General features: G+C 37.9%; 1 long non-coding RNA gene across 1 annotated transcript in view; it reads left to right on the top strand.

The window, feature by feature from the left end:
• The first annotated feature begins 4,418 nt into the window (after window positions 1–4,418).
• Window positions 4,419–13,828, top strand: part of LOC148776305 (uncharacterized) — a 28,339-nt gene continuing 18,929 nt past the window's right edge. Inside the window, exons 1-2 of the long non-coding RNA XR_016038409.1 lie at window positions 4,419–7,227; window positions 9,459–9,508. This is a non-coding gene — a long non-coding RNA (uncharacterized LOC148776305). The remainder of the gene's footprint in view (window positions 7,228–9,458; window positions 9,509–13,828) is intronic.

Raw genomic sequence — 13,828 nt, 5'->3', positions numbered from 1 at the left:
ATTTTTACTGGCTGAGGTATGCCAAAGACAACAGGAAGAGATTCCTGACTGTTAAAACGTAAAACTGGAGTATAAACATGGGTACTAAACTGTAGATAAGCTAAAGTCAGGTTGTTGGAATAATGTTTATAGTGAACATACAAGTAATATTAACCTTTAGAGTGTCTGGGAATGACAAATGAAAGCAGGAAGATGAGTTCCAATGCTTTTGTCATGCCAACTTGTCCTCTCACTCTTCCAAACTGACCTTACATTCCTGCTCTTCCAGGCTCTTATCCTGGCAGCTCTGTAGGCCCCTATCTTACATCCCCTCTAGAGAATGTGCATGCTGGTGAGTGACTTGAGGGCAGGCCCCCCAACACTAGTGAGCCTCATTTTCTCAGAGGGAGTAATGCCAGTATCCTTATATACACAGAGATCCGCATATACTTTGTGATGAGTCCGTTGAAGGTCCCACAGCATGACATACCACAACTTCAGTCCATGTTCCCAGTAGATGAAGAGGGTCCTACAGTGTGTCCTGTACTGAGCTAACAAGGTATTGAATACTTTCCGTATGTTACTGTGTTAGTTCTCACAGTAACTGAAGGATGGAGGAGTTCTCATTTTACAGATGAGGAAATTTTCCAAAAACTAGTTAGAGATGGAGCCAGTGAGTGGTGAAACTGGATTCAAACTGCTCTGAGGGGACCAAATTCACAAATTCCTTATTTGAACTTGCCCACTCCCTGGCGGCACAGATGGTAAAGAATCTGCCTGCAACACAGGAGCCCCAGGTTCAATCCCTGGGTCAGGAAGATCCCCAGGAGAAAGGAATGGCTACCCACTCCGGTATTCTTGCCTAGAAAATTCTGTGGACAGAGGATCCTGGAGGGTTAGAGTCTGTACGGTTGCAAAGAGTTGGACACAACTGAGAAGAGTTGGACACGACCTGACGTCTCAAGTAAATGCCTTGCAGCTTTCAGTAGGTTCCTGCAGCTAGAAACGCAGTCACCTTTAACCCAGATGAGGAAATTCTTGAGCTTAATATTAAGACAGGTCTCCAGAAGAACCCTTCAATTGTGCGTACTGGTGGTGCTGAGAGTGCCAAAGGACAGGTTCCCCTGCCAACCAGCATAACAGCAAAAGCTGCATGAAGATAGGAAAAGGAATCAAATCCAAGGAACTAGAGTTATCAGGTGATGCCACAAAGGAGCCTCTAGACCCACAGACGTTTCTTCTGCATTAATTAATAACTTCTCCAGTAACTTCAAAGACACCTAATTCTAGGGACTTCCCTGGCAGTCCAGTGGTTGAGATTTCACCTTCCAGTGCAGGAGGTGCGGGTTCAATCCCTGGTAGAGGAGCTGAACTCCCTCCTGCCTCACTGCCAAAAAGCCAGAACAAAAACAGCAAAAGCAATATTGTAACAAATTCAGTGACTGAAAATGGTCCACATCAAAAAACATTTTAAAAAAAGATACTATACTTCTAGATCTCTGAATTCCTAACCACTGATAGAGAGTCCAAATTTAAGATATCAGGCTCAGAAACTCCCAGAAATAGCTTAGGACAGTTATCAAAGTGTGTTCCTGGGAACACAGTGTTGCCCTCACCTGGGAACTTGTTAAAAATGCAAATTAATGAGCCCATCCCAGACATACTAAATCAAAGTGGGGTCCAGGAATCTGTGCTTTAACAATATTCTGATCATGGTATGCACCAAGGTTTGAAAACCACGGCCTAGGAAAATGAAGGATTATCCAGATCCTCCACTTTAACCTAGAGTTAACCAGTACCAGCCGCCTGAGGCTAGCGTCTGCCTTCCCTCCTTCCAGCCTCTAACCAGTGCTATGGTTAGAGTTAGATGACTCTCTCAACCAAGATGACTACCCAGCTGGTCATTTTTTTCCTTGAAAACTCCAAGGAAAATTTTGGGTAGGTAGCAGATGATCAGTAATAACTGAATTGAAATCTTAAAACTCATTGTTTATGATAGGGGAATTGGAAATAACTTAATTGTCTATTAATAGAGGTTTGATTAAAAACAAATTCTATGAGGATTGGGACCAACACTGACCACCACTGCGTTCACTATATTCTCATTGCCTAATACAGAGAAAGTGTTCAATATTTGTTGGTTGAATGAATGAGTGAATATATATTCATATATATTCAAATTTTGAAGTACAATGTAGCCAGTTGAAGTTTTCTGAAAGCAGTCTTACTCCCACATACCCCAAAACTCAAAAATCAATGTTTATAGCAACTTTATGCATAATTGCCCAAATCTGGAAACAACCCAAACGTCTCTGACATGGTGAATGGATCAGGGGGGACTGCATTTTATGTTATTGTTTGAATTATTTATAAGAATTTATTTATGTATTACATAATTAAGCAATAAACAACATTTTAGAGACTGGAAGGATAAACACCCAAAATGTCAATAGTAGTTATCTCTGATGGAATGACAAGTGGTTTTTTTTTATTTGTAGTTTCTAATTTTTCTATGTAAACAGGCTATGCTTTTATAACTGGAAAAAAATGTTACTTTAAAAATGGGGAGAGGAACACCCAGGAAGCATGACACATGAAAAAATTTATACGAATTAGAAATGTGAGGACTTCCCTGGTGGTCCAGAGCAAGGGGCACGGGTTTGATCCATGTTTGGGGAGCTAAGATCTCTCATGCCACATGATGCAGCCAAAAAAAAAAAAAATGTGAAAGTTATAAAAATACCTAAAGCATAGTTTCACTGGAAAAAGAATTTGGATACTCCCTCCTCAAATTTGATATCCGTACAAATTACCTGGAGTACCTGTTAAGTTCAGATTCTGATTCCAAGGATTTGCATTTCTCACAAGCTCCTGGTCCTTAGAGCACTTGAATATCAGGCTGTAACACTGTGTTGTCAAAAAACAGCCACTAACCAGCCACACATGCGCTTGAAATGTGGTGAGTCCAAACTGAGGTGTACAGGTGTAAATTACACCTCAGATTTTGAAGACCTAACACACACACCAAAAACTTAAAACATCTTAATTATATCAATTACATGTTGAAATGATACTTTTGGACATATGATGCTAAGTAATGTATTAAAATTAATTTCACCTGTTTCTTTTTACTGTTTTAATATGGCTACCAGAATATTTTAAATTACATTTGTGGTTTGTATTTTTTGGCTCGTCTTATATTTTTATTGGACAGCACTGATCTAGAATAACTATTAACAAGATTGTGCCTTCACTCTGGGTCTTAAATCACTACCATAATTCAGGAAAAGGATTAAAACCACATTAATGACCAAATTGGCAACTTTTGTGTATTATTCATTAAGTTGACATCCTTAGGATTTCTTTTTTTTTTTTAATTTTTAAAAAATACTTTATTTACCCATCTAGAATTTATTTTTGTCTGTGTAAGTAAAATATGAAACCCTATTTTCCCCAACAGTTAAAATAATATGTCAACATAATTATTAATTTCAGCTAATTTCACAATTTTCTTTTTTTTTTTTTGGAATGCTCCTCATTTGTCATTTTATTTTATTATTTTTTTCCAATTTTATTTATTTATTTTTTTCAAGTTGAACAGACTAAATTTCTTTAAACAAACTTACTTATACTCCAGAGTCCTTTAAAAACTTAATAGCATTTATACATTGAAGGTATTTGATTTTCTTGTAACTAGCACTTCAAATGCAACAAGCATTTGAAGCAACAAGCATTTGACCCAACAAGTAAAACTTTCTACAGTTCATAACTTTTATAAATAAAATAAATTAAATGTACAGTGAATAAGTTCTCTGAAATATTTCAATATTTCTGCAGGTTTAGTAACATCGTAAAATACATTTCAACTAAAATTCACAAATCTAAAAACCTGTTAGGCATTTTTAGGCGTTTTAAGATGGAAATGAAGACCAATGTTACATCGTAATATGCCAATTACAAATAGTACTTCAAATAGCAAATACTACAGTTTGTCCCAAACTTTAAAAACTATTCATGAACTCAACACTGAACTATTGATGGCTATGAGAATTGTTTCCTAGCCTTTTTGAAAATTTCAACCCATTTACGTTTAAGGTAATTATTGATAAGTACGATCCCGTAGCCATTTTCTTTATTGCTTTGGGTTCAAGTTTATACACTCTTTCTATGTTTCCTGTCTATAGAAGATCCTTTAGCATTTGTTGGAGAGCTGGTTTGGTGATGCTGAATTCCCTCAGCTTTTGCTTGTCTGTAAAGCTTTTGATTTCTCCTTCATATCTGAATGAGATCCTTGCTGGGTATAGTAATCTGGGCTGTAGGGTATTTTCTTTCATCACTTTAAGTATGTCTTGCCACTCCCTTCTGGCCTGAAGAGTTTCTGTTGAAAGATCAGCTGTTATCCTTATGGGAATCCCCTTATGTGTTATTTGCTGCTTTTCCCTTGCTGCTTTTAATATTTGTTCTTTGTGTTTGATCTTTGTTAATTTGATTAATATGTGTCTTGGAGTATTTCGCCTTGGGTTTATCCTGTTGGGGACTCTCTGGGTTTCTTGGACTTGGGTGATTATTTCTTTTCCCATTTTAGGGAAGTTTTCAACTATTATCTCCTCAAGTATTCTCTCATGGTCTTTCTTTTTGTCGTCTTCTTCTGGGACTCCTATGATTCGAATGTTGGAGCATTTAACATTGTCCCAGAGGTCTCTAATATTGTCCTCATTTCTTTTAATTCGTTTTTCTTTTTTCCTCTCTGTTTCATTTATTTCTACAATTCTATCTTCTAGTTCGCTTATCCTGTCTTCTGCCTCTGTTATTCTACTGTTTGTTCCCTCCAGAGTGTTTCTGATCTCATCTATTGCATTATTCATTGTATATTGACTCTTTTTTATTTCTTCTAAGTCCTTATTAAATCTTTCTTCCATCTTCTCAATCCTTTTCTCCAGGTTATTTATCTGTAACTCCATTTTGCTTTCAAGATTTTGAATCATTTTCACCATCAAAATTTGAAATTCTTTATCAGGTAAATTCCCTATATCTTCTTCTTTTGTTTGTGTTGGTGGGCAATTATCTTGTCCCTTTACTTGCTGGGTATTTCTCTGCCTCTTCATCTTGCTTATATTGCTTTGCTTGGGGTGGCCTTTCCCTCTTCTTGCAGTTTGTGGAGTTCTCTTTATTACGTAGTTTCTTCGCTGTGTGTGGGGTTGAACGGGTGACTTGTCCGGGTTCCCTGGTTAGGGAAGCATGTGTCGGTGTTCTGGTGGGTGGAGCTGGATTTCTTCTCTCTCCTTTAGAAGACAATGGGCTGATTTTCTGGCAGCCTGATGTCCTCTGCCAGTATTCAGAAGTTGTTTTGTGGACTTTACTCTGCGCTCAAATGTTCTTTTGATGAATTTGTGGGGGAGAAAGTGGTCTTGCCATCTTATCCCTCCGCCATCTTGTTCCTTCCTCCCCAGAACACTGGATTCTTATATTCCACTTGGTCGTGGAGTATCTCTTCCCAGCTGCTCCAGCAAGGCGCAGCCGCTGTACCTTACCTTGGACGAGGGGTATCTCCTCAAGGCCACGCCTCCTGTTTTGAATGTAGATCAGCTCCTCTCGGCCCTCCGGTGCCCAAGCAGCCACCGCCTCCTGAACGTGGTACAGCTCCTCTCACCTTAGGATTTCTTAAAATCTTTAGGTAGAGGCTGAGACCAACAGAAATTGTAGAATTTTAGATCAGGAAAGAAACCTTGAGGTCATCAAGTTCATACCCCTTATCTTATGGAATTATTTATCAATTTGACAAAAATGTATTCGGTACTTGGTATCTGTGAGTATTACATGATGGGCAGGCAATTAAGGTGAACACCTACTCTTGAGAAGCTAAGAATGATGGTAATGGCCTATACCGGCACCCATGAGACATGTGGACAGAGTGTTTCTCAGACAGGTAGAGGCCAGCACAGACTCCATTTTCCTGAGGAATATCTAACAAACTAGACACAAAGAGGGCTTACTTGGTCTGGCCCAAGTTGCCCCAGCTTTTTCAGCTTCTGTTTGCTATCAGTGATTCAAATAAGGCTTTAGGATTAGCTGTGTATTTAAATAATCCATATAAAGCATATTCTCCCTTTTCTTTTACACAAAATAGATACAGTATTTATCAGAAAGCAAGGAAATTTAAACCTGAGAAACTTTGGAAGTTTGAAGACAGTTGATGGTAGCAGAATGAAATGTGGGGTATAGCACAGCCAACCTTCAATTATGTGCGCAAATGCGGGACAGGAGCTGCTGAGATGATTAAAAGCTATGAATAAAACAAGAAGCTCGGTTCAGCAGTTATTTTTTAAAACTTACTTATCAGGAATATCTTATATCAGGGCATTATGACAAATTTGTTCTTCTTTGTTACATTTCCTTTCTGTGAGGGAATGAAAAGTAAATTTAGGTTAAGCATTTCAGGGAGTTATGAAAATTCTCATTACTTCAAGTGGTAGCATGGGCTGAAAATATGACTCGCCCTTTACAAATTTTTTTAAGTTAAAATCTGGTTCCCCCCTTTAATATTTCAACCATTAATAATGTACTGTTTCTTTAAATTGGGTGGCTTTGGTATGCATTCTTAACCTGTAGAGAAGCAGCTTCAGAGGGCAAGCTTCCCTCATGACATGCACAGACCCAAAGGCCCTCGTGATCATGGGCCGAATCTAATCTGAACATCTGTATTACTCATTTTCAACCAATATTTTTTAAGTTGCCCATCTGGAAAAAGTCAAACCTACCTGAGAATGGCTGCATGGGCTTTGCCCAAGAGTGAAAAACGGCCTAAAGCTATTCAAAACCAAAACTGAACTAAGCAGAATAAATAGCTCTATCTTAGGAATTGTCTTTATCTTTAAGAGTAATTGGAACAAGATTTTTAGAAATGTTTGCTTAGGAACCAGCAAGGTAATTTGGTTAATTTGGCCTCATTCATACCAAAAAAAATAGAGTGTTTTGAGTCTTGTTGGCTTTTAAATTCCTAATTTTTTTTTTTATCTTATTCCCAAACTTGAGCAGTAATTATTGTAAGTGCCCTTACTACTATCGGTTGTGTCCAACTCTTTGCAACCCTGTGGGTTGTAGCTCACCGGGCTCCTCTGTCCATGAAATTCTCCAGGCAAGAATACTGGAGTGGGTTGCCATTCCCTTCTCCAGGGGACCTTCCCAACCCAGGGATTGAACCCAGCTCTCCTGCATTTCAGGTGAATTCTTGACCATCTGAGCCACCAGGTAAGTCCCAGAAGGGACCTGATTTTCTTAAATGATCATCTGCCATCCCCCCCACGTACAAAGGAAAACCCATTACAACATCATTTAAAATGCATCCATTGAAAAGACAGCTGTCCTTTGGATCAGCATGTTGGAGGTGCAGGAGGTTCCTATTTTGGAGTATGGACAGGTAAAGATAGTGAACTGGGGGGATTGGGGATGATGAGACATTTACAGGTTTAGATTCTGGAAATACATATACATGTAAGTGTAGTCCAGTAATGTAATTTAGGTATGAGTTCTTTTTTCCTCAAATACAGAGTTTTAGGAGAAGCAGATGTTTTAGGAGAACCAACACACTGCTCATGTCTTGTAAAACACCAGACTTGCTTTGCGTCTTTCCTGAGTCTCATCAATAGACGAAATGCAAAATGATAATTAGTCTCCTTGTCACTCTATCAGAGGATTTACAGATTTATAATTTCAGCATGTTTATGACACAACTTACACCCTTACTTATTTCACATGATTTTGTTAGCTGGTATCTGCAGGCTATGAAAAAAAAACTCATCTTTCCTAAGCTTTCTGTGTCAGTTGGTCATTAGAAAACTTAATGATCTTTTGGAAAATGTTCGAACATTCCAGCCTCTTAAATAAGTATTTTTCCCTCTGTGGCATTAATTTCTTCCTTTAAGTTTTTACTTCAGCTATAATTTTAGAGTAAATGGGAAGTATACATAATAACTGCATTTAAATTTATGATGTGCTGATTCTCTTTTGAAAGTGTTCTTGTAATAAAGAAGGAATTCAAAACAGAGAACCTTAATCTGCAAAAATAAAAGAAAGCTACAAATCTGCCAGCATTTCATTCACATTGAGCTATATATTTCTGAGGCATCTCTACCCTTACTAGCAGGCAGAATTTTCATTCTCTCTCCAGAATAGAATATGGATAATATAGACAGACATTGATAATTATTTGACTCCCAAATTATGTTTTCTTCATGTACATAGATTCAGGAGCAAATGTTTAGAGAACTGTTTGGAATGTATCTTCAGTGGAGAAGACCAACCAGGGCAAATCCAATCTATTCATTCTCTTACTCTCCTGATTCGCTGTTTCATATTTTCTCCTCCTGAAGTCACAAATGCCTCCTTCCCTCTTTCCTTTTCAGCCCTTGTGTCCTGTTTCCCTGAGAAATAGGAGTAATCAGAGAAGAATATCCACAGATCCCACCACCATCACCTGCCAGTTTCTGTGTATATTCTCTTCGTTTCTTCCTGTTACTATGAATGAAATGTTCCAAACTCTGTATCTCTTCAGCTTGTGCACTAGATCCTATCCCTTCCCTCCTACTCAAAGACAGTGAATCAGCAATCTTCCTTTCTTTTCTTCATCATCATTCCCGCCCTCTCTGCTGGATCATTTCTCTTTGCATAAATTGCTACCACTTGGTTGGAAGCAGCTCTCTGCACTCTTCCTGGATTCTTGCAGTAGCCTCCTAAGTGGTATCCTTCTTTGAACCCCTGCTCCCCTTCAAACTCTACTCATCTCAATAGCCAGAAAAATCCAAGATCTTGCTACTCCTTTGCCCAAAACCCTCCAGAGGCTGCACATCTCGCTGAGGGTAAAAGCTAAAGTCCCTGGCAAGGCTTTCAAAGCCTTATTTGGTTTTTCCTGTCTTTTGCCTCTAACTCAATCTCCAGCTTCTCTCCCTGGGCTCCTCTTGCACCAGCCACATGGACCTCTTCCCTCCAACACCTGACACACTCATAACACTTGCACCAGCGTGGTTTGTTCCCTTACTTTCTTTGGATTGTTCCTCAAATATCACCTTCTCAATATAACCTTTCCTGTTCACTCTTTAAAATTACAGCTTCCCCCAACACCAGCACTTTCCCTGCTCTGTTTTTCACTTATTTCATGTGGTGAAATACTACGTACTTTTACTTGTTTATTGTCGATTATCATCTGTCTGCCCTGCTCACAAGGAAAATCCATGCATGCTTGGAACTTTTTTCCTTTTTACCTCCTTCCCATATTCCTAGTATATTCCTAGAATGTAGTAAATGCTCAACAATAACTTGTTGAGTGAATCTGTCTTTATGAGAGTGTAACTAGAAAATGACATGGGAATATTAGTCATGCTGACTAAATTTTTAAAGTCTATCTCACCAATTCTATTTTACAGGCATTATTTGAAGATATTTTTAGCTTCATTTGGGTCTCATAGATCCTTTTTTTCCTTTAGAAGAATCGTGGGACTCGTATACTTGAAGAGAAATATACTGTGAAAAAAATGTATGTATCTTAATTTCTTTTGAACTCTTGTATCTTTCAATAGCTTGCTGCTTTAAAATTTTTTTTAATTCAGTTCGGACATTCGGATCATTCTTTATGATCCCTAATCAAAGATGATCTGCTTTCAGTTTCCCTGTAAGCACTGCTTTTGTCTACTGCACAAATTTTGGTATATGGTATATTCAGTTCAAAATACTTTCTTGTAATTTCTTCTTTTACCTATGGGCTATTTAAAAATGTTATTTAACGTCTAGATATTTGGGGATTTGCACATATATTGTATTGTAATTTCATTTTATAGTCAGAAATCATATTTTTGTAATTTCAGTCATTTTCATTTTTTTTGGAACTTGTGAGGCCCAGCAAACAGCTTTTCTTGGTGCATTTTCTTTGTGCACTTGAAAAGAAATGTGTATCCTGAAGTTTTTAGATAGTATTCTGTAAATGTCAATTAGACTAAGTTGGCTGATTATAAAAGTCATTTATATCTCTGCTGATTTTCTCTTTGTTCTATCAGTTGCTTTATCGATCAAAAAGGAGCTGAAATCTCTGTCATTGTGAATTTGTTTGTATGTCCCTTTGGTTGGATTAGTTTTTATTTCTTGTATTTTAAAGCTGTATTATTAGCTGAATGCATATTTAGAATTGTTATAAATCTTTCTAATGATTGACTCTTTTATTATTATGAAATCTCCCTCTTTATTTTTGGTAATATTCTTTGTCCCGCTAAAGTCTACTTTGTTTAATGTTAATATAGCCATTTCAGTTTTCTTATAATTAGTGTTTATATTGTGTATCTTTTTAAATCCTTTTAATCTATCTCTATGTTTACAATGTGTTTCTCATATACAGTATATAGTTAGGCCTTGCTTTATTATCCAGTCAGATTTCTCTGCCTTTTAATTGATGTGCCTAGTCCATTTATTGGAGAAGGCAATGGCAAGCCACTCCAGTACTCTTGCCTAGAAAATTGCATGGACAGAGGAGCCTGGTGGGCTGCAGTCCATGGGGTCGCTACTAGTCGGACACGACTGAGCGATTTCACTTTCACACATTGGAGAAGGAAATGGCAACCCACTCCAGTGTTCTTGCCTGGAGAATCCCAGGGACGGCGGAGCCTGGTCGGCTGCCGTCTATGGGGTCACACAGAGTCAGACACGACTGAAAGTGACTTAGCAGCAGCAGCAGCAGTCCATTTATAGCTACTATAATTATTGATATGTTTGGTTTAAGTCTGCTCTCTTGCTATTTGCTTTCTACTTATGCCATCTATTCTAAGTTCTTTTTTCTTCTTTTCCTGCCTTCTTTTGAGATATTTGACTATTTTAAATCATTTTATCATCTCTATTGTTTATTAGTTATGGCTCTGTTTTAGCTTTTTAAGGATTACAACACATGTCTTTAACTTACCACAGTCTACCTTCAAATAATATTATACTACTCACCTTACAATAGTATACTTCCATTTCTCCCTTCCAATACTTTGTGTTTTGGTTACCAGATGTTTTATTTCTATACATATTTTATACACCCACAATACATTCTAAATATTTTGTTTTACATAGTCAATAGTCTTTTTTAAAATTTATTTTATTTTTTGGCCCCACCACACAGCTTGTGGTATCTTAGTTCCCCAAACAGGGATTGAACTCAGGCCCTGGCAATGAAAACACAAAGCCCTAACCATGGGACCACCAGGGAATTCCCTAAAACTTATTTTATTTTTATATTTATATATGTGTGTATGTATATATAATTTCCAGTGTTCATTCCTTTGTATGCAATCACTTTTCCAGCTGGTATTGTTTTCTTCAACCTAAAGAATTTTCTTTACAAGTTTTTACAGTCCAGGTCTGCTGGTGACAGATTCTGTCACTTTTGTCAGGAAGGGTCTTTCTTTTGTTTTCATTTTCAAAGTTACATTTTCTGTATAAAGAATTCTAAGTTGATGATGTTTTTATTTGCATGTTTGTTTGCTTTCAATACTTGTCTTCTGGCTTACTTTTTTTCTGATGAAAAATTGGTAATCATTCTTATCTCTGTTCCCCTCTATGTAATGTATCTTTTTTTCCCCCTCTGACTGCTTTTAAGATTTTCTCTTTATCATTGGTTTATGGAAACTTAATTATGATGTTCCTTGGTGTGATGATCCTGTGTTTATCCCTCTCAGGGTTTATTGCATTTCTTCGACCTATGAGTTAATGGTTCTCATCTATTGTGGGACTATTTCAATCATCATTTCTTCAAATATTTTTTTCTGCCAGTCTCTTTCTTCTACTTCTGAATTATACTCCTTGATGTTGTTCCACAATTCACTGGGGCCCTATCCTTTTTGTATTTCTCCCCAATGCTTCAGGTTGTATAATTCCCGTTGTCTCTTTTTCAGGTTCACTGATCTTCCACAGTGATCTGCTGCTGTTAAGCCCTTGCAATGAAATTTTTCTTTCAAATAATGTAATTTTTCAACTCTAGAAATTATATAAGATTTTCAAAATTTCTTTTAGTGTCTCTGTTTAGATACTTGTTTCCAAATTATTTCATGTTTTTCACTATATCCTTGAACATATTTATAAGGTCTATTTTAAAGTCCTTTTCTATTCTAGTAGACTGATTTTATCCTACTTGTGAGTTTCATTTCCTTTCTTCTTTATGTGTCTCCTAATTTTCTGTTGGTGCTGAACCGTACTATTGAGTTTCTAGACTTTCTTGTCTTCCTTTTTGACAGTATTTTGTTTCAGCAGGCAGTTAATTTACTTTCAGATCAGCTTGATCCTTTCAAGTCTTGTTTTAAAGTTTTGTTAAGATGGTTCTAAAGCAGAAGGAGTTAAAAATTTTTCTTTAAAGAGCCAGATAGTAATTATTTTGGGCTTCCCTGGTGGCTCAGTGGCAAAGAACTGCCTGGCAATGCAGGAGACAGAGGAAGCACAAGTTCAATCCCTGGGATGGGACAATCCCCTGGAGGAGGAAATGGCAACCCACTCCAGTATTCTTGCCTGGGAAATCCCATGGACACAGGAGCCTGGTGGGCTACAGTTCATGGAGTCACAAAAGAATCTCTATTAAATGCTGTCAATCAGGGACTAGTCAGTGGCTGAGATTTTACCCTACTTGCAGGCCTACAAAAGTAGCCTGGATTCTGGCAGAAGACAAAGGAGTCCTTAGTCAGAGACAAAGGACTTTATTACAGTACAGCAGGCATCCTAAGTTTCATATTCTCATTGGTTTCCCTTGGTCCCTGAACATCATGGGGGTGTTGCAGAGTGGATCCAAGTTGGATGTCACACACACTGTGGATCTGGATCACAGCTGAGGAACCCTGAGCTTAGGAACCTCTCACCTTATAGCTGCTAGCAAATCTGTCCAAACTTTGCCCTGGAAGGAGCCATTCTATTTTCCTGCTCAGGAAACAAAGCTATGCTTTGTCATGGAGGGTGACACCAATAGCATCAAAAGGCTATTGAATATACAAATATCCTTGGAAAGGTAGTCTGGGACAAAATTGTTATAAGACATGGAAAAATGCCATGGAAGATTGTCTTTTACCGAAAACTCGTGTTCAAGAGGTCTCTCTACTGGTTGGAATTTAAATGCTTACCATCTCCGTGAAAGCACTGCTTGAGTCTCACATCCCCAGTAGTTTTTCCTCTGAGAGCTGTTCTTCTTCCGGTTGTTTTGCCTGGCCTTGTGGGGTCCTGTCTTGTACAAGTGCATCTTAATATTCAGACAAACACTTGAGATGACCCTTGTGCAGATTTCTGGAACTCTGTCTCTGCACACCTCTCTCCTCCCTGGTACTCTGCTTCTCAAATTGCATTTACTTCCGGAGTTCCAGTCTCTCTTCAACTCAGCAAAACCACTGTGCTCTGCTTGAATTCTCTTTCTTTGTAATGTCAATTCACAAAGAACCTCCAGGCAGAAAACTGGGGCATTTGAGAACTCAATTCGTTTGTTTTCTCTTCCCAAGGAACAGAGTCCCATGCAGCCTGTTCAGCTTCTGACAATTGTTTTATATATATATGTTTTTATTTTTATAATTTTTTTATGACAGGCGATCTAGTCAGGTACTGGTCACTCCATCATTGCACAGCTATCTTTTTAGCATTAACTTCTTTATGTATTTTGGGATTTTGATGTGCCCAATCACTGAGTGGGAGATATTTCCGTTATTCTTTCTTACTCCTTCTCCAGTTTAATGAGTATTTTCATCTGCCTTTATCTCCATTCCATGCTCCAGTCCAGAAACAAGATCTTCAGATGGCTTTAGAAGGTTCCTGCTCCTTATCAATGTTAGGAATATGTCTAATCTAGGAACTGAGCAGC

This window comes from Moschus berezovskii, chromosome 10, assembly GCF_049115385.1.
Source record: "Moschus berezovskii isolate FMDL1 chromosome 10, NW_MosBer_1.0, whole genome shotgun sequence".
Lineage (NCBI taxonomy): Eukaryota > Metazoa > Chordata > Mammalia > Artiodactyla > Moschidae > Moschus > Moschus berezovskii.
This window is presented reverse-complemented; position numbering and strand designations above follow the sequence as displayed.